This window comes from Macrotis lagotis, chromosome 2 (genome assembly GCF_037893015.1).
Source record: "Macrotis lagotis isolate mMagLag1 chromosome 2, bilby.v1.9.chrom.fasta, whole genome shotgun sequence".
Taxonomy (NCBI): Eukaryota; Metazoa; Chordata; class Mammalia; order Peramelemorphia; family Peramelidae; genus Macrotis; species Macrotis lagotis.
In genome coordinates this window covers 288,006,799-288,024,370 of record NC_133659.1, presented here as the reverse complement: position 1 = coordinate 288,024,370, position 17,572 = coordinate 288,006,799, and the positions used below count along the sequence as shown (strand labels likewise).

At 37.8% G+C, this 17,572-nt stretch overlaps 1 protein-coding gene and 1 pseudogene across 9 annotated transcripts in view; one reads left to right on the top strand and one right to left on the bottom strand.

Annotated features, from left to right (window-relative positions):
* Positions 1 to 17,572, bottom strand: part of R3HDM2 (R3H domain containing 2) — a 168,658-nt gene that overhangs the window by 117,076 nt on the left and 34,010 nt on the right. The window lies entirely within an intron of this gene.
* On the top strand, positions 1,650 to 2,584 carry LOC141515056 (protein mono-ADP-ribosyltransferase PARP16 pseudogene; annotated as a pseudogene).

Below are 17,572 nucleotides of genomic sequence, written 5' to 3'. Positions count from 1 at the left end.
ATTTTGACTAGAGCCAAAATCTAGAGGGGCAGAACCCACAGAAAGACTGAATGATACATTTCCAGTCCAAGACAACTTGGAAGATGGCCGGGACAGGTCTATTTCACTGGGAATGAGGGTTGGAAAAAGCTGCAGCACAGCTGCTGCTGCACTGCACCACAGGGACCAGTTTAATCATCCAGAACAGCCGGAAGGGGCAGTGAGAGAACTCTGCTGCCCCAGAGTGAGTGTGGAATGGAGTTCCGGAGCCACCCAGCATGTTCAGAGCTCTCTGCCCATAGACTGTAAGGGGGTCGGGGAAGACTGCAGAAATCTCTCTGCTCTCCCTGGGGCAGGACTCTGCAGTTTGCCCACACTCAGATCCAGGTTGCAGTTTAGGCTTCTATACCACCATAGATGAGCAGAGACCCTCCTCACAGCTCCAAGACAGAGGGGAGGGCCTGAAGCCTCTCATAAGACCGTAGAGAAATTAAGATCCCTGTAGACTACCAAAAAAAAAAAAAAAAAAAAACGCTCAAAGACTTAGGAGTGAGGTAAATCAATAATAGGCTAAGGGAAATGAGCAAACAAAAGAAAAAGAAGAATCTGACCATAGAAAATTACTTTGATCCCATGTAAGATTCAGAAGATGACAAAAATTGAAGCTTCTGTATTCGAAACTTCCAAGAGAAATAGGAAATGGGCTCAGGCTATGGATGAGCTCAAAAAAGACTTAGAAAAGCAAATAAGGGAGGTAGAGGAAAAATTGGGAGGAGAAATGAGAGCGATACAGGTAAATCATGAAAACCAAGTCAGCCTCTTGGTGAAAGAAATACCAAAAAATACTGAAGAAAACAATAGGTTAAAAGCCAGTTTAGGGGCAGCCTCCCGGCGGGGCCTTGGCACCGGAGCCAGTAGAGAGTGCAGCCTGCAGAGGTGCAGTGGCCAGCGAGGAGGGGTGCTGATGGGTTTGGGAAAGCCACCTCCCTCCCTTCTCTACCTGGCGGCCAGGGCTGGGGCAGCCCCCCAGAGGGCACCCCTGGCGGAAGAGCCTGCACTGCTGCCCTTCTGCCCCAGTGCCCGCAGCGCAGATCCCTCACAAGCAGCCTCCAATCCAGGGGCACTGGGCAGTCCGCTTAACAAAGGGCTCCCAGGCCCCTGCCTGGGCCCCCACCCAGCGCCCTGGGGGGATCACACACAGCCCTCTGTCCAGGCTCCTGGGACCCCGGCCCTGGAGCCCCTTCCTTGTATCCCCATCAGCCCCTGCTCTTTGTGCTCTCCCCATGTGCTCCTCACCCAGCACACTTAAACCCCTTCCATTCCTGACCCTTTGTTCTTCCGGGCCCCACAGCCTTACAGACTTCCTCATCCGGGCACCTCATGGGGTTCACCCCCCCATGTCTCCTGGTCTGCCTCCTGACACTTTAGTCTCCAGGCCTCCCCTCTCTGGTAGTATCCCACATACCCTTCCTCATCCAGCTATCCAGAACTGCCTTCTTGACCCTTTTGTTCCATTCTACCCACTCCCCACTTCACATGCCTCCAGCTTCCCTGACTTTGCCCATCCCTATATACTCCTCCATCACACTGCCCCATTGGGATGACCACCCCAGCTCTTTCATCCAAGTGACTGATCACCACTCCAGAGTGCTTACACCTCTGTGGTGGGGATGCAGCCCTTCAGTCTGGAGGCTGCCAGGGAAGCAGCCCAGAGGGATGTGCTGGCAGCAGATCTCCAGTGCAGCTTCTTTACCTCTACTCTGCAGAGCTACAAGCAGGACTCTGTGCTGAGGCCATTCCCAGCCTCTTATGTTAGCCAAGACAACAAGGACTTTGAGGCTCTGCTTGAAGATGCCAGTACGCTATCGAACCTGAAGGAACTTCTCCAGTCTGCAGATGACAAAGATAAGAGAGCATGGAATTTGGTGAGCTGGATTTTATCATCAAAGATTCTTACACTACACAGCATAGGGAAAACAGTATGTGAAGATCCGAGAATTGATGGGAATTTCAGGCACTAGTGTCCCTGCACCTGACTTTCTGTTTGAAACAGTATATTTTGGTTGTCCAAAGAAGAAAGGGACCTTATCTATGCATTCCATGGGAGCTGCCTGGAAAACTTCCATTCCATCTCACATAATGGTTTACACTGCCACTTAAACGAGACATCCTTGTTTGGTGAAGGGACCTACCTTACCAATGACTTAAGCCTGGCTCTTCTTTACAGTACTCATGGCATGGGGTGGCAACAGAGCCTCTTGGGTCCTATCCTAAGTTGTGTGGCATTATGTGAGATCATCAACCATCCAGATGTCAAGTGCCAAACCAAGAAAAAGGATTCAGAAGAAATAGATTGAAAAAGAACAAGAGCCAAACATAGTGAACTAGATGTCCCACCCAAATACTTTGTTGTTACCAACAACAATATCTGTTAGTTTATTCTCAGAAACAATCTAAGAGGGTCTCAAGCCAGCCTTCCTGGATTTCTAACCATCACTTCACTCTCATGATGCCCCTGTAGCTGCTATTGCTGATCATTATAGGTGTAAGCAACTCTCCCTCTTTTTTGCACTACTGGAATAGAGCACTAGAGTCAAATAGATAAAACTCACCTGGCTCAGCAAGATGGCCTCTGCCATAATATGCCTTAGTACCTCCTGATCTATTAATTCCTGTACTTCCAACTGTATAACTCTGGACTAAATGCTAAGGAGGGACAGTGTTTGGAACTTTGTGATAGCAGAGATTTTGACGGCCTTTTGATGCTCTTAGAGAACTTTTGTGCTTTCTGGTTGGTCATATTTTGGAGGACAAGGTCAGATGGTTACACTCATCCAAGAATTCAGGATCATGGCTGTTCTCTCTGTCCTTAGCAGTTCTGGGAAGCTGACTTCTTAGCAAGGGCCAAAAGAAGAAGCCTGCTGTATTGAAAAACAAGGTGGCCAGGTTCTCGGCAATATGTTTACAATTGCCTCTGGCAGAAATCTTCCCTTTCTAATGCCTTTGGAAGGTGGAAAAATATGTTGGGTGAGGTATAAATCATCAAGCAGTTAGCTTGTTTTGACTCAAAATGTTACTGAGGAACAATGATGTTTCTCACAAAATGGGGGGGGGTTGTTTTTGCTTTATAAATTTTGGCTTTAGACTTATGAATGTGACAACAAAAACTTCAATAATTTTAACCATTTTCTTGAATATCTAGACACTGCTTTTGCAGCAAAGATGAACTCATTCATTCATTTGTAAAATTATAGGATTCTTAGCTGGAAGGGGCTTTAGAGAGTTCAACCCTTTTGATTTTACAGATGAGGAAACTAAAACTTAAGGTTGTCCTGATTTACCTATGATCTAACAAGTGTAAGTGTTTTGAATCCATGTCCTCCAACTTTAGATCCAGTGTTCCTTCCACCACACCCACTACCTCCCAGAGTGCTTTCATTCATATATTCATTCAGCTAATATTTCTGAAGCACCATTCTGTAAAAGATATGAATGGATAAGAAAGGTAAATTTTTGATGTCATTGGAGCTTCACAAGAGAAGATTACCTACCTATTTCCATCTAAATATTTCTTTTAAATCAAGGAACTGAATGTTTAAATAAAATGTCTTGACAATTGGGTCACATCTTTGTGAATATGTTTCTGCATCATGATTCATTTGACCAGTGTCCACACAACACAGCCTTTTGACTATTTTTAAGAAAAAACAAACTATGGGCTTGCCCATCTCATGAGATGGATTGACATGTCAAAAACCCCATGGAATATGAACAAACATGTCTTAAAAGAGAGCCTTTAATGATAAGTATTTTATTCTAAATCTATCACGAATCTACATATAGTCTTATTGGAGGAGTATTTGATTTTTGGTATGCTCCCTATCAGCACTTGTATGTGCTGTTTTACATGAAGAAAAATTCCTTGGATGCCAGGATAGCAGACTCATTTATTGCTTTATGTATTGTCACTATCTGCTTTCTATTAGGTATCCAGTTTGATTTAAATAAAATATAGCCCTATTTTTCCAGTTGTGATTTTAAAATATATGTATACATGTATATTTATGCATACAAACATATAATGACATATATGTATGTATGTATACAAGCATATATAAGCAAATGTGATTTTCTGTAAAAATGAATAAAATTGGTTTTCTATTTGTTTGTTATCTAAAAAAAGAAAAAAAAAGAAACACCAGTTTAGGCCAAATGGAAAAAGCAACACAGGGATATGTATGTCATTAACACTATTGTTCTATAAGAAACCAGGAAAGATGGGAATTCAGGGAAGACTGGAGGGATCTGCATGAACTGATGCTGAGTGAGATGAGCAGAACCAGAAAAACACTGTAAACATCCTAACAGCAACATGAGGGCAATGATCAACCTTGATGGACTCAATCATTCCATCAGTGCAACAATCAGGGAAAATTTGGGGCTCTCTTCAATGGAGAATACCATCTATATACAGATAAAGAACCATGGAGTTTGAACAAAGTCCAAGGACTATTTCCTTTAATTTAGGGGAAAAAAAACTGATATCTTATTGTCTAGCTTGTTATCTCTTATACTTTATATGTTTCTTCCTGAAGGATATAATTTCTTTCTCATCACACTCAATTTGGATCAATGTACAACATGGAAACAATGTAAAGATTGACAAATTGCTTTCTGTGGGGGTGTGGGAAGGAAAGTGAGATTAGAGGAAAAATTGTAAAACTCAAAATAAATAAAATCTTTAATAAAAAAGAAAAAGAAAAAGCAACACAAAAGGCAAATGAGAAGAATGCCTTAAAAAGCAGAATTGGTCAGCTGGAAAAGAAGATACAAAAGCTCTCTAAAGAAAGTAACTACTTGGGGCGGCTAGGCTAGGTGGCGTAGTGGATAAAGCACTGGCCCTGGAGTCAGGAGTACCTGGGTTCAAATTCAGTCTCAAACACTTAATAATTACCTAGCTGTGTGGCCTTGGGCAAGCCACTTAACCCCATTTACCTTGCAAAAAAAAAAACCTAAAACAAAGTAACTCCTTCAAATGCAGAATCCACAGGAAGTAGATGACTTTGCAAGAACCCAGGAAGAAATAAAACTGTAGCAAAAAAAAAAAAAAGAAGAAGAAGAAAATGTGAAATATCTCATTGGAAAAACAACTAGCCTCGAAAACAGATCCAGGACAGATAATGTAAAAATTATTGGGCTACCTGAAAGTCATGACCAGGAAAAGAGCCAAGACTTCATTTTTCAAGAAATAATAAAGCAAAATTGTCCTGAGATCCTAGAAGCAGAGGGCAAAATAGAAATTGAGGGAATTCACCAATCATCTCCTAAAACATCCCAAAAGAAAAACTTCAAGGAATATTATAGTCAAACTCTACAACTCCCAAGTCAAACAGAAAATACTAAAATCTGCCAGAAATAAACAATTCAACTATCATGTCACTATAGTCAGGATTACACAGGATCTAGCGGTATCTATACTGAGGGTTCATAGGGCTTGGAATATGATATTCTGGAAGGCAAAAGATCTTGGTTTACAACTTAGAATCAACTACCAAGCAAAACTGGACATCCTCTTTCAGAGGAAAAGATGGACTTTCAATGAAGCAGGGGTCTTTCAAACTTTCCTATTGAAACAACCAGAGCTGAACAGGAAGTTTGATCTCCAAGTACAGGACCCAGGGTAACCATAGAAGGGGTTTATTCACCCCTTCTATAAGAAGGACTAATTATGAGGAACTCGATGATGTTGAACTGTTTGTATTCTTGTATGGGAAGAAGATACTGATAACTCATATGAAATTTCTCATAAGAGCATTTAGAAGGAGCATATATAGACAAGGCACAGGAAGGAGCTGAATATAATGGTATAATATAAAGATAGAGTCAGTGGATGATAAAGGAAAGTACTGGGAGGAAGGGAAAGGAGTGAAATAAGGGGCTAAGATATTTCACATAGGAATCAAGAGGAAGTTTTTACAATGAAGTGGAAAATGGGAAGGCGAGGGGGAATGAGTGAGACTTCAATTCCCATCAGAAATGCCTCAGAGAGGAAATAACATACACACTTAATAGGGTATAGAAATCTATTTTACCCTACAGAAAAACGAGATGAAAGAGATGAAATAAGGGAAAATGGGGGGGGGGGGGTTGGTGTTAGAAGAGAAAGAAGATAGTGGGAGAGGGTACTCAGATACAACATACTTTTGAACAGAGACAGAGTGAAAGGAGAGAGAATAAAATAAATGAGAGTGTGAAGGAATAGAGTGGAGGGAAATACAGCTAGTAATAGCAAATGTGGGAAAAGTATTGAAGCAACTGCCTTGGTGGACTTATGATAAAGAAGGCAACTCATCCCAGAGACAGAGCCAGTGGAATCTGAACACTCACTGAAGTACATTTTTTTCTCTCTGACTATTCTTGAGGTTTCTCATCCTTTTTTTTTGGGGGGGGGGGGTATGATTACTCTCACAACAAGATTATTGTAATAATATAAGATTTAAAAAAAAATTTTAAGTTTTTGCAAGACAATGGGGTTAAAGTGGCTTGCCCAAGGCCACACAGCTAGGTAATTATTAAGTGTCTTATGCCAGATTTGAACCCAGGTACTCCCGACTCCAGGGCCCGTGCTCTATCCACTGTGCCACCTAGCCGCCTCCTAAAATTTTAAAAATCAATAAAAAAAATTTTTTTAAAGTAACATGTGTGGGGCAGGTAGGTGGCACAGTGGATACAGCACTGGCCCTGGAGTCGGGAGTACCTGAGTTCAAATCCAGCCTCAGACACTTATTACCTAGCTGTGTGGTCTTGGGCAAGCCACTTAACCCCATTGTCTTGCAAAAAAAAAAAAAAAGTAACATGTAATTTTACATAATTAGATTTTTAAAGCTCACAGTATGTAGTTTTAGTTCAATACAAAATTCTCTTTGGATGTCCTGCTGTGTATTTAAATTCAGAATAAAATTAAGAAATTCAAGCTATTGGGGGCGGCTAGGTGGGGCAGTGGATAAAGCACGGGCCCTGGAGTCGGGAGTACCTGGGTTCAAATCTGGTATAAGACACTTAATAATTACCTAGCTGTGTGGCCTTGGGCAAGCCACTTAACCCCATTTGCCTTGCCAAAATCTAAAAACAAAACAAAACAAAAGAAATTCAAGCTATAAACAGCCATATTAAAAAATACTCTGATCACTAAACACAAATAGAAATAAACTATAAGGTTTCACCTCACACTCATGAGATTAGCAAAGATGATTAAAAAGGATTATGAAATTGCTAGAGCATGGGAGGGTCAAACATGATGATGCCTATCTGATGGAAATGTGAACTAGCCTAATGGTTCTAGAAAATAATTTGGAATTATACCCCACCAAAAAAAGTCATTAAACTGCTATTATACCTTTGATGCAGTGATACCCTTATAGATACTCCTCAAGAAATCAAAGACAGAGGAAAGGACTGTCATGTACTAAATATTTATAGTATCACTTTTTAATGCAGTAAGCAAATGGAAATAGAGAGCCATCAATTGGGAAATTGAAAAACTATTTTAAAAAAGAAATAAAAAGGAACAGACATTCAAAAGGAAGCTCGTAAGAGGGATTTTTTTAAAAAAGTAATGTGGAATTTTACACAATTTTAAATTTAGTTTAGTTTTAATTTTTAAAATTAATAAATTATGACATTTACACATAAATAAATGTTACTGAGAAATAACTGAGAAAAGAATAGATTCAAAGAAATATGGGAAGGTTAATATGAACTGATTAAGAATAAAGTCAGAATAGCCAGAACAATTTAAACAATGAGTACAACACCGTAAGACTTTAAAACTTTAATGTTATAATCAAATATGATTCCAGAAAAATGATGAGCAATTATACTTCCTAGTTCTTGACAGAGAAGTGATGGAGAATAAGATATACACATTTAAACACAATGTGTAGATTTGTTTTGTTTGACTATCTTTAAGAAAAGGATTTTCTTTTGGAATGGGGACTGGCTAATAACAAAGAGTGTCTACAAAAACCACACAGAAGAGAGTAGAAGGAATTTGAAAGGGGAAACAGACAGGTAAGACAATGCGAAAGGACCAAGTTAAATTTAATATACCTTAAAAAGAAAATTTATATAATTTTCACAATCTCTTAGAAAATTCTTTTTTATCCATTCTATGTAGTAATATTCATATTTGTTTATATTTGTCAAATTCATAATAAAAATAATTTTTAATTGATATCAATTACAAATAACATACAATACCTGATGATAAAACGCGTAGATTTAGTGAGCAATCTAATAAAAGTATGGAACAAGGATTTACTAAATTCTGCTGGAGCCAGACAGATATTTTGTAGTGCTTACAAACTAGCAGTATTCACAAATCAATATTTATTTTTTGCAACAGAATGCCACTTCTGAGTTTTTATTGTTATAATCAGTAAACTACTTTGAAAAACAAATAAAATAGAAACCACAGTTCTAATAAATTAACTTGCAAGGGGATCAAGACAGTTAATTAAATTTACTTAAGAGAAGCACAAGAACCTCTAGTTGCCCAAAGAACAAACCTTAAAAATAGCCAAGAATTATTTTCAATGGGTCACTTAAATGGCAAAGAAACTCCCGTTCCAAAATAAATAATTTTCAAGTTATATTGATCCTGAGCCATTAGTCTGACTTCTCTCTAGGATAATGGCTATGACAGCTCCCTTAATGAGAGGCTCAGTAAATCCAAGGCAAAGGACTCTCTGTGGTGACAATGTCACCTCCATCACAGCTTCCCGCTGATCCACCCTGATGAGCTGACAGGTTCCTGACAGGTGTTCCTTGCCCCAAGGATTCTTGTTTATTTTAAAACTACTGTCCACTCAAAACAAATGCAACCAAGACACCCCTAACCTGCTAGTTCCTTTCCATCCCTGGCAATTATGAACAATTCACAAATAATTTATTATTTTAAATTCAGATTAGTAACTTTATACTGATAAAACAATTCTGAAGGTCTAAAGAATAAAGCTCAAAGGCCAGTTTATCAGCCAATAGAGATATATTACTTTAAAACCATTATATAAATAATTGGGGAAAAACCATTTATATTTTTCTATTGAAGGAAAAACAGTTGCATAGTGGTCTTATTATTACTTCTAAAATCACTGAAGACACAAGAGCATAAAAAGTAGATTTCTGATCAACATCAAGTACCTACTACTCCCCACCTGGAATTAAGTGAATTTCTATCAAGTCATCTGACTCTAGAAAGAGAGGGGCCTGGCTGCCAATTTCGTTCAAAAAAGCATTTCTGAAGCACTATGCCTGTGCCCAGCACTGTGACAGTACAAAAATAAAACAACTTCTGCTCTCAAGGAACTGACATCCTATTGGGGAGAAAACAATGTATATACAGAGCAGAAGGTACCAGAGTTGGGGGGATTCAAATGGTGGTGGCACCTAAGTTCAATTTTTAAAGAACTCTTGGATTCTATGAGGCAGAGGAGAAAAAAAACTAAATCTTGGGCTATGTTGACAGAAGCACTGGATCTAAAAAGAGTGAAGTTCTAATCCCATTCTACTATGTCTGGTCAGACCCTATCTATAGGATTGTTTTCAGCACATTTCAGGAAGGTACTAACCAGGAAGAATCTTCATAGGAAGGATGGGGAAGCATCTTAAGGTTAGAGGTCAAAATGAGATGAAAGACATGAAATAAGGGGGAATGGGGGTAGGTGATAGGAGAGAGATCATGGAAGAGGGTACTCAGATACAACATACTTTTGAACAGGGACAGGGTGAAAGGAGAGAGAGAGAATTAAATAAATGAGAGTGGGAAGGAATAGAGTGGAGGGAAATACAGCTAGTAATAGCAAATGTGAGAAAAGTATTGAAGCAACTTCCTTGGTGGACTTATGTTATGATAAAGAAGGCAACTCATCCCAGAGACGGTGGAATCTGAACACTGACTGAAGTACATGTTTTTCTCTCACTATTCTTGAGGTTTCTCATCCTTTTCGGGGGGGGGGGGTATGATTACTCTCACAACAAGATTATTGTAATAATATAAAATTTTAAAAGTTAATAAAAAAAAAATTTTTAAGTGACATATGTGGGGCAGGTAAGGAACCCAGAGCAAGAACAAGCAGGGAAGATGACCTCACCCAAAAACATAGCCCGGGACAGTCAGGGCCTGGTACAAAAGCCAGTTTAAACTATTATTGAACTGTTACTGTACTATAAGAAACGATGAGCATAATGATCCCAGAAAACCTGGAAAAACTTATGTGAAGTGAACAGAACCAAGAGAACATTGTACCACAGTAAGGGCAACATTATACAATAATAAACTTTGGGATAATTCCTAAAAGAAAAAGCCCAATGATTTCTGGGAATGACAAGCCAAAATATAAAGCTTCCACATCAAAGAAAAAATAATGCAAAAAATCCAGAAAAAAGTAGTCTAAGTATGAAAGGATTAGTAAGATTACATAAGCCTTGGCAGGTTTTATTATATGAGAAAATATAGTAGAATGCCATACTTGAAAAGGCAAAAGATGTAGGTTTACAACAAGAAATAATTTATCAAGCAAAACTAATTTATAAATACAGAAGGGGGGAAATGGGCTTTTAACAGAAGAGCGAAGAGGTGTCAAAACATGTGGTCCCTCAACTCCTGATGAGATCAGAACCAAATTAAAATGTGACTGGAAACTATTAACAAAATAAATAAAATATAATAATTATTATATAAAATAAATAATAAAGGATAAAAAAAATATTTGGTTTTCTAAGTCAATTTGTACCAACAAGAATCCTTACCTAACATTTAGTGGCTCCCATTTCTATGTGAATTTGACATTGGAATACAGAACTTTAAGCATTTTCTGATAAAAGGAACAGATTTAGGTAGTTACTCTGAAATATAAAAATGAGTCAAAAGAAACCAAAAAAGTAAAATTTATTTGTGCAATAGAAAGGGATATCATATGATGATGTAATGCTAACATTCTGATAAGAGAAGAAACAAATTTCCCTTTAGAACTTTCATATCTTCAGAGGGTATAGATAAGAGGAAATTAAATAAGGAAGATGGATTAATTCTGTTCAGAGGGTTTTTAAGAGGAGAAAGAAAAGGAAAGGTAAAGGAAAAACACACTAATTTACGAAAGAAGTGGAACACGGTATTTCTCATAATTAGGGTATATAAAAAGAATATACAAACATGGAAGAAGAGATAAGGGAGAAGTAACAGATGAATTTCACTCTAATCTGGGACTAAAGCAAGGCAAGAAATAGATCCAAGCAAAATAAATGTTCTGATCTTGAAAGATGAATTTAAAAAAAAACTGAAGGGGGGAGGATCTTAAATCAACTCAAATGGAGTATGTCTATGATTATAGTATGTGAATATTTCTTATTAATGAGTCACAAGAGGGGCAGTTAGCTAGGTGTTACAGTGGATAGAGCACTGGCCCTGGAGTCAGGAGGACCTGAGTTCAAACTTGGCCTCAGACACTATATTTACTTAGCCCTGTGACCTTGGACAAGTCACTTAACCCCAATTACTTTGCAAAAGGGAAAACAAAAAACAAAAAAAAAGTGAGTCATAAGAAATGCCAAAAGGAATGATTTCAGAGAATCCTGGGGGCATATGAACTGATTCATAGTGAAATAAGCAGAATAACAAGTTATACAGGGATATCAACACTATAAATGAAATTCATTTTGAAATACTTAAGAACACTGATCAAGATAATGACTGAGAGGATGAAATTAGGGTATTTGAAAGAAATAATACTTTTTTGATAACTATAGCCTTCCTTTGTCTGACATGCTTATTTTTTCAAGATTTTTGCTTCTTTTTCTCAGTTATTAATGGAAATGGGATGGTAGGGGGAGGGAGAAAGGTTAGTGTTAAAGATGCCAAAAAAACAAAATGGGGTAATAGACATTTTTTCTGTGCAAAAGAAATCAGAAGAAAATTCAGAAAGCACTGGCATGAAAAATTCTGAATATATATATATATATATATATATATATATATATATAAGTATATATATACAAGTAATATAAAAAGTAATTCTTGTTATTTAGCTGTGTGGTTAGAAATAATACTCTTTTTTACTTCTTAAGAGACAGCTAGATAACAAAGTGAATAAAAGCTGTGCAGATGTGGAGTCAAGAAGACCTGAGCTCAAAGCTAACTCTATTACCCATGGGAAATCACTTAACTTGTTTGCCTCAGTTTCCTCATCTATAAAACTGAGATAAAAGCATCTGCCTCCCAGAATTTTTGAAGATGAAATGAATATTTGTTTAAAAGCTTCACGGGGGGGGGGGGGCAACTAGGTGGAGCAGTGGATAGAGCACAGGACCTGGAGTCAAGAGGACTTGAGTTCAAATCTAGATTCAGACACTTAATAATTACCTAGGTGTGTGATCTCGGGCAAGTTTAACCCCATTTCCTTGCAAAAACAAAAATAAAAAAAAAAGCTTCACAGACCTTAAAACACTATAGAAATACGGGCAATTTTCATTTATGCTCAGAATTTTTTAAAAAAAATTTAAATAGAAAATCTTGAAAGGAGTGTGTGGGATAAAGTTTTGAGATTTCTTCAGTAAAATATTATAGATTGAATTTGGTTAACTATGTGCCCCTCCTCCCTTGACAAAGCCACTAAACCCATCTTATCTGTTGATGTCTGGAGAATCATTCAATTCCTGGGACTAAAGAGATAATCTGGTTTCGGTTTGAATTTTATGCTCTAGTCCCTAGATTAGTTTTCTTTCTTTGAATTCTATGCCCCTTTCCCTAGGGTAGTTTTCCTGTTTAGATTGTAATGCCACATTCCTCATTAACCAGGGTGGGTCAGTTGGGGAGGGGGGGGTCGAGTTAGCATAATTGTGATTCTTGGGCCTTTTGCTTCTGCCTCAATCTCTCTAATTGAGTGTGGCCTGTTTCTCAAGAAATGAATAAAGCCTTCTCTTCATACCTTGAGAGATCTCTGAAATTTATTTAAGTGGCATTTGTCCGACACAGGAGGGTTAAGGAATAGAAAAAGATCCTTCACTGGATCTTCAGCCTAGGCCCACATTCAGTAATCACATGAAAGTAATTTAATAGATACAATGACTCATTAGCACAAACATGGCATATGTATTTCCAATGCATACTGAAATTGGGCTCTATACAGAATATTAAATCAGCTTGTTCCGTACAAGAAAAAGGGAATTCCAGTACTTTAACAAAGTAAAAGTCTCAGAAATATCAATCAATCCATTCTTCCATTCAGCCTACACAAATCCAGAAAGCAAGCAAAGCAAGAGAACACCTCACTTATGTCTGCAATCAGGATCTGTAAGTAGGTCAGGTTTTCTTCCAATGTTGTTTAATAAAAATTAAAAAAGCAAATCCCAAAGAAGTGAGTTAGGTAGAGCTAAAACAAAACTAAGTGCAAAGTTCTTCCTTTTCTTTATTTGCTACTCCAAAGAGAATTTTTAAAATAACCTCCGGTCAGTGGACTAGTATTTTTTAAAAGGAAGAGTTCTGATGGCTTTTTTATCTGGTCTTTTTTTTTTTTTTTTTTTGCTTTCTAAAATAATAAAGTCTTCAGATGTGTGGAAAAGAATTTTTTGAGCATTGTTTTGAAAAACTCATGAAAAAGGTATGTAAGAGGATTGTATTCTGACACTAGGACATAAAAGGTGGATCAAATGCAAGCACTTTCCTCCCACTGAATTATTATGCATTTACTTCAGAATCTAGCTCAATGTGAAACTAGAGAAACAAAGAAAAAGCAAAATCAGAGCCCTAGGGTCAAGAAGTTTACCTTCAAGTGGAGAGTAGGGTGGTGCGGTTGTTCTCAAAAAATAGGTACTTAGAAGAAACCTGTAGGAAAAGCCTCCAGTCAGAAATGGCTGCCTTTGAACTAAGTTTTTAGAGAAGCCAGATAAGAAGAGTATTCTAGGCAAGGGAGCAACTACAGCAAATTCACACATACAGGAGATGGGAGGAACATTAATAAGACAGTATACCTGGAGCAAACAATAGAAAAAGGAGAGTAAAGTGCAAGAAGACTAGAAAAATAGGAAGGGACAAGGTTACAAAGAGCTTTAAATGTTGATATTTATATTTGATCCTAAAGGTTTTAGGGAGTGATAATCAGAACTACACTTCAGGAAAATCTTTTGGTATCTATGTGGAAGAAAGATCACTAGAATGAGAAAAGACTTAAGATAGGAAGATCAATTAGGTTGTTTTAATGCTAGTCCAAGAAAAAGATAATAAAGTTCTGAACAAGGACAATGACTGAAAAGAAGGTGACTTACCATGTGAAGGGGGAAAAAAAAAGATTTGGAAACAGATTAAATACATAGGAGTCAAAGATGATAACAAAGTTGTGAACCTAAAGTTGTGACTGGGAGAACTAAAAGTAAGAGGAAACTTCAGAAGAGATTTTGGGGAAAATATGATGAGTTCTGTTTTGGACATAGTTTGATATGCTCTGGGATATCAAGCTTGATTCCTCCAAAAGACAGCTGGTGATGCGGGATTGAAGTTGAGAAAAGAGATGGGGGGGGGGGAAGAGCTCACTATACTATTTCCTACTACTCCAATCATTTTGGCTCTACCCTAGCCTTTTCTTTTCATCTCCATTTCTAAAATCCCTTGCTTTGTGGCTTCAGATACCACAGTTTAACAAAAATCTCAGTCTAAGGTTAGGAGGGATCACTTAATTAACAAATTTTCTCAATCCTCCTTTTTTCCTCTAATTTCCTCTTCCTGATTCTCCTTTGTGTTTGACCAAATCCTTCTCAGTCTTTTTTTTTACATGGGTTTTCAATCATGAAGACACAACAAGGTATATCCTTCAAGATTCTGACCTGGGTTCTCTTTTTTTTTTTAAACACTTTCTTATTGAGTAATTACATTACTTCCACAGATTCAATTTTCATATCTATGCTAATGCTTCTTAGTTCTAAATATCTATCCCTAAAACTTGAAGAAAGCAAGGGGAAACCAGTAGTGGAGATGTAAAGACTCTTCCAGACAAAGGGCAGTCAGATAATAGGCAGAGATAAAGCATCCTGTTTGTAAAAGCATCAGGTCAGTGTCACTGGACTGAAGATTATTATGAAGTATAGAATAAGGTATACGAAAACTAGAAAGGTGAGAGGGTGACTAGAGCATTTTGTATTTGATCATGGGATTTACTACATGAAGACTGGGGGAGGGGGAGAATCGCAGGAGGCACATGATAAGATCTGCACTTTAGAAAAACTACTTTAGTGACTGAGTGGAAGATGGATCAGAGTGGGAAGAGAGATTTGAGGCAAAGACCCACCAGAGGTTATTGTGTAACCCAGATGTGAGATGATTAGGGTCTGCACTAAAGTGGGCAGAGGAGAAAAGAGGTTGTATTTAAAAGATGCTGCAGGGGGTGGCTAGGTGGAGCAGTGGATAGAGCATCAGCCCTGGAGTCAGGAGTTCAAATCCAGCCTCAGACACTTAATAATTACCTAGCTGTGTGGCCTTGGGCAAGCCACTTAACCCCATTGCCTAGCAAAAAAAAAAAATGCTGCAAAGATGAAATTGATAGACATTGGCAACAGATTGTATGGGATGGGGCAGGGGGGAGGGTGAGAGATAGTGAAGAATTCAAGATCACTCAAAGTTCCATCTAGGCTAGGAAAAATGGTGAATTGGAAAGAAGGGGGTATATTTAGGGCAAAAGATAATGAGTGATAAGTAAAATAAACTCTAGGAATGTATAAAAATATTTATAGCTCTTTTTGAAGCAGAAAAGAATAGTAATTTTCATCAACTGAGAATTGGATACAAATGTATTACTGTTGTTCAATAAGAAATGATGACAGTTTCAGAGAACCTGAGAAACCTCATATGAATTGATGCAGAGTAAATTTGAAATTTGTTTTACTTGACTGTTTCTAAAGAAAGTTTTTGTTTTTTTTTCAACTTTCATGAGGAAAAGGAAACAGAACAGAGAAAAAGAGGGGAGGGCAGAGAAGGAAGGAAAGGGGGGGGGGAACAGATTTTTGTTATTGAAGAAATAAAATATAATTTCAAAAAGAAGTAAAGACTACTAGCATAGCTTTTTCAAGAAGTTTAACTGTGATGGAGGAACAAAAAATAGAAAGTTTTCCCTATTGGTAAGAGTTAGTGGGTGTTTTTTTTAAATAAAAGATTGATTTTATTTATTTTGAATCTTACAATTTTTCCCCCAATCTTGCTTCCCTCCCCCCACCCCATAGAAGGCAGTCTGTTAGTCTTTAAATTGTTTCCATGTTAAATATACTGATCTAAGTTGAATGTGATGTGAAAAAAATAATATCCTTAAGAAAGAAACGAAGTATAAGAGATAAGAAAATTATATAATAAGATAATGGCTTTTTAATTAAAAGAAACTGTCTTTGGTCTTTGTTCAAACTCCACAGTTCTTTCCCTGAATACAGATGGTATTCTCCATCACACATAGTCCAAAATTGTGCCTGACTGTTGCACTAATGAAATGAGCCAGTCCATTAAGATTGATCATCACCCCCCATGTTCCTGTTAGGTATACAACGTTCTTCTGGTTCTCATCTTGCTCAGCATCAGTTCATGCAAATCCTTCCAGACTTCCCTGAATTCCAATCCTAATTTCTAATAGAACAATACTGTTCCATGACATACATAAACCAGTTTATTAAGCCATTCCTCAATTAATGGACATTCACTTAATTTCCAATTCTTTGCTTCCACAAACAGGGCCGCTATGAACATTTTTGTACAAGTGATGTTTTTACCCCTTTTTCATAATTTCTTCAGGGTAAAGACCTAGTAGTGATATTGCTGGATCAAAGGATATGCTAGTGAGTGTTTTTTAAGGGTGGAGGAGACTTGGTCACACTTGGGAGGCAGAAGGGAAGGAACTAATAAATGTGGAGAGATTGAAGATATTAGAGATGAAGGATATACTAGTCAGGGCAATCTGCTGGAGAATAAAGTGGGGTAGCAGGTTCAAGAGTGCATGTAAGGAGGTTGACTTTAGCAAGAAGAGTCAACGTTTTGAGGTGGCTAGGTGCTGCAGTGGATAGAACACTGACTCTGGAATCAGGAGTACTAGAGTTCAAACCCAGCCTCAGACACTTAATAATTACCTAGCCCTTTGGCCTTGGGAAGGCCACTTAACCCCATTTGCCTTGCAAAAACCTTAAAAAAAAAGAAGAAAAAAGAGTTTCATCAGAAAATGAAATGAAGGTGATAGTAGGTGATGATGTCAAAGTAACATGAGAAGAGAGGAGGAAAAGAGGGGCTCTCCTTGGTAAGGTCCTCATTTTAGGGGGTAGAAGAAAGAAGTGCTACAATAAGCATCATGGTGAGTGAGCTAGAGAACTGATAGGAGAGAAACACTGTCTTTGTGTGCTAAGGATCCTAAAGAGTATTAGTTAAAAATTATGTAATAAAACAAGTCAACACTTTCATGACTTTTGATTCCAATGAACAGCATGTGAATAGGAACCAAGGAGGCAGACATCGGAGAAAATATGGACTGGGATTTAGCAAGGTATCTGATCTTCTAAAGGAAAAGAGAACATAGGA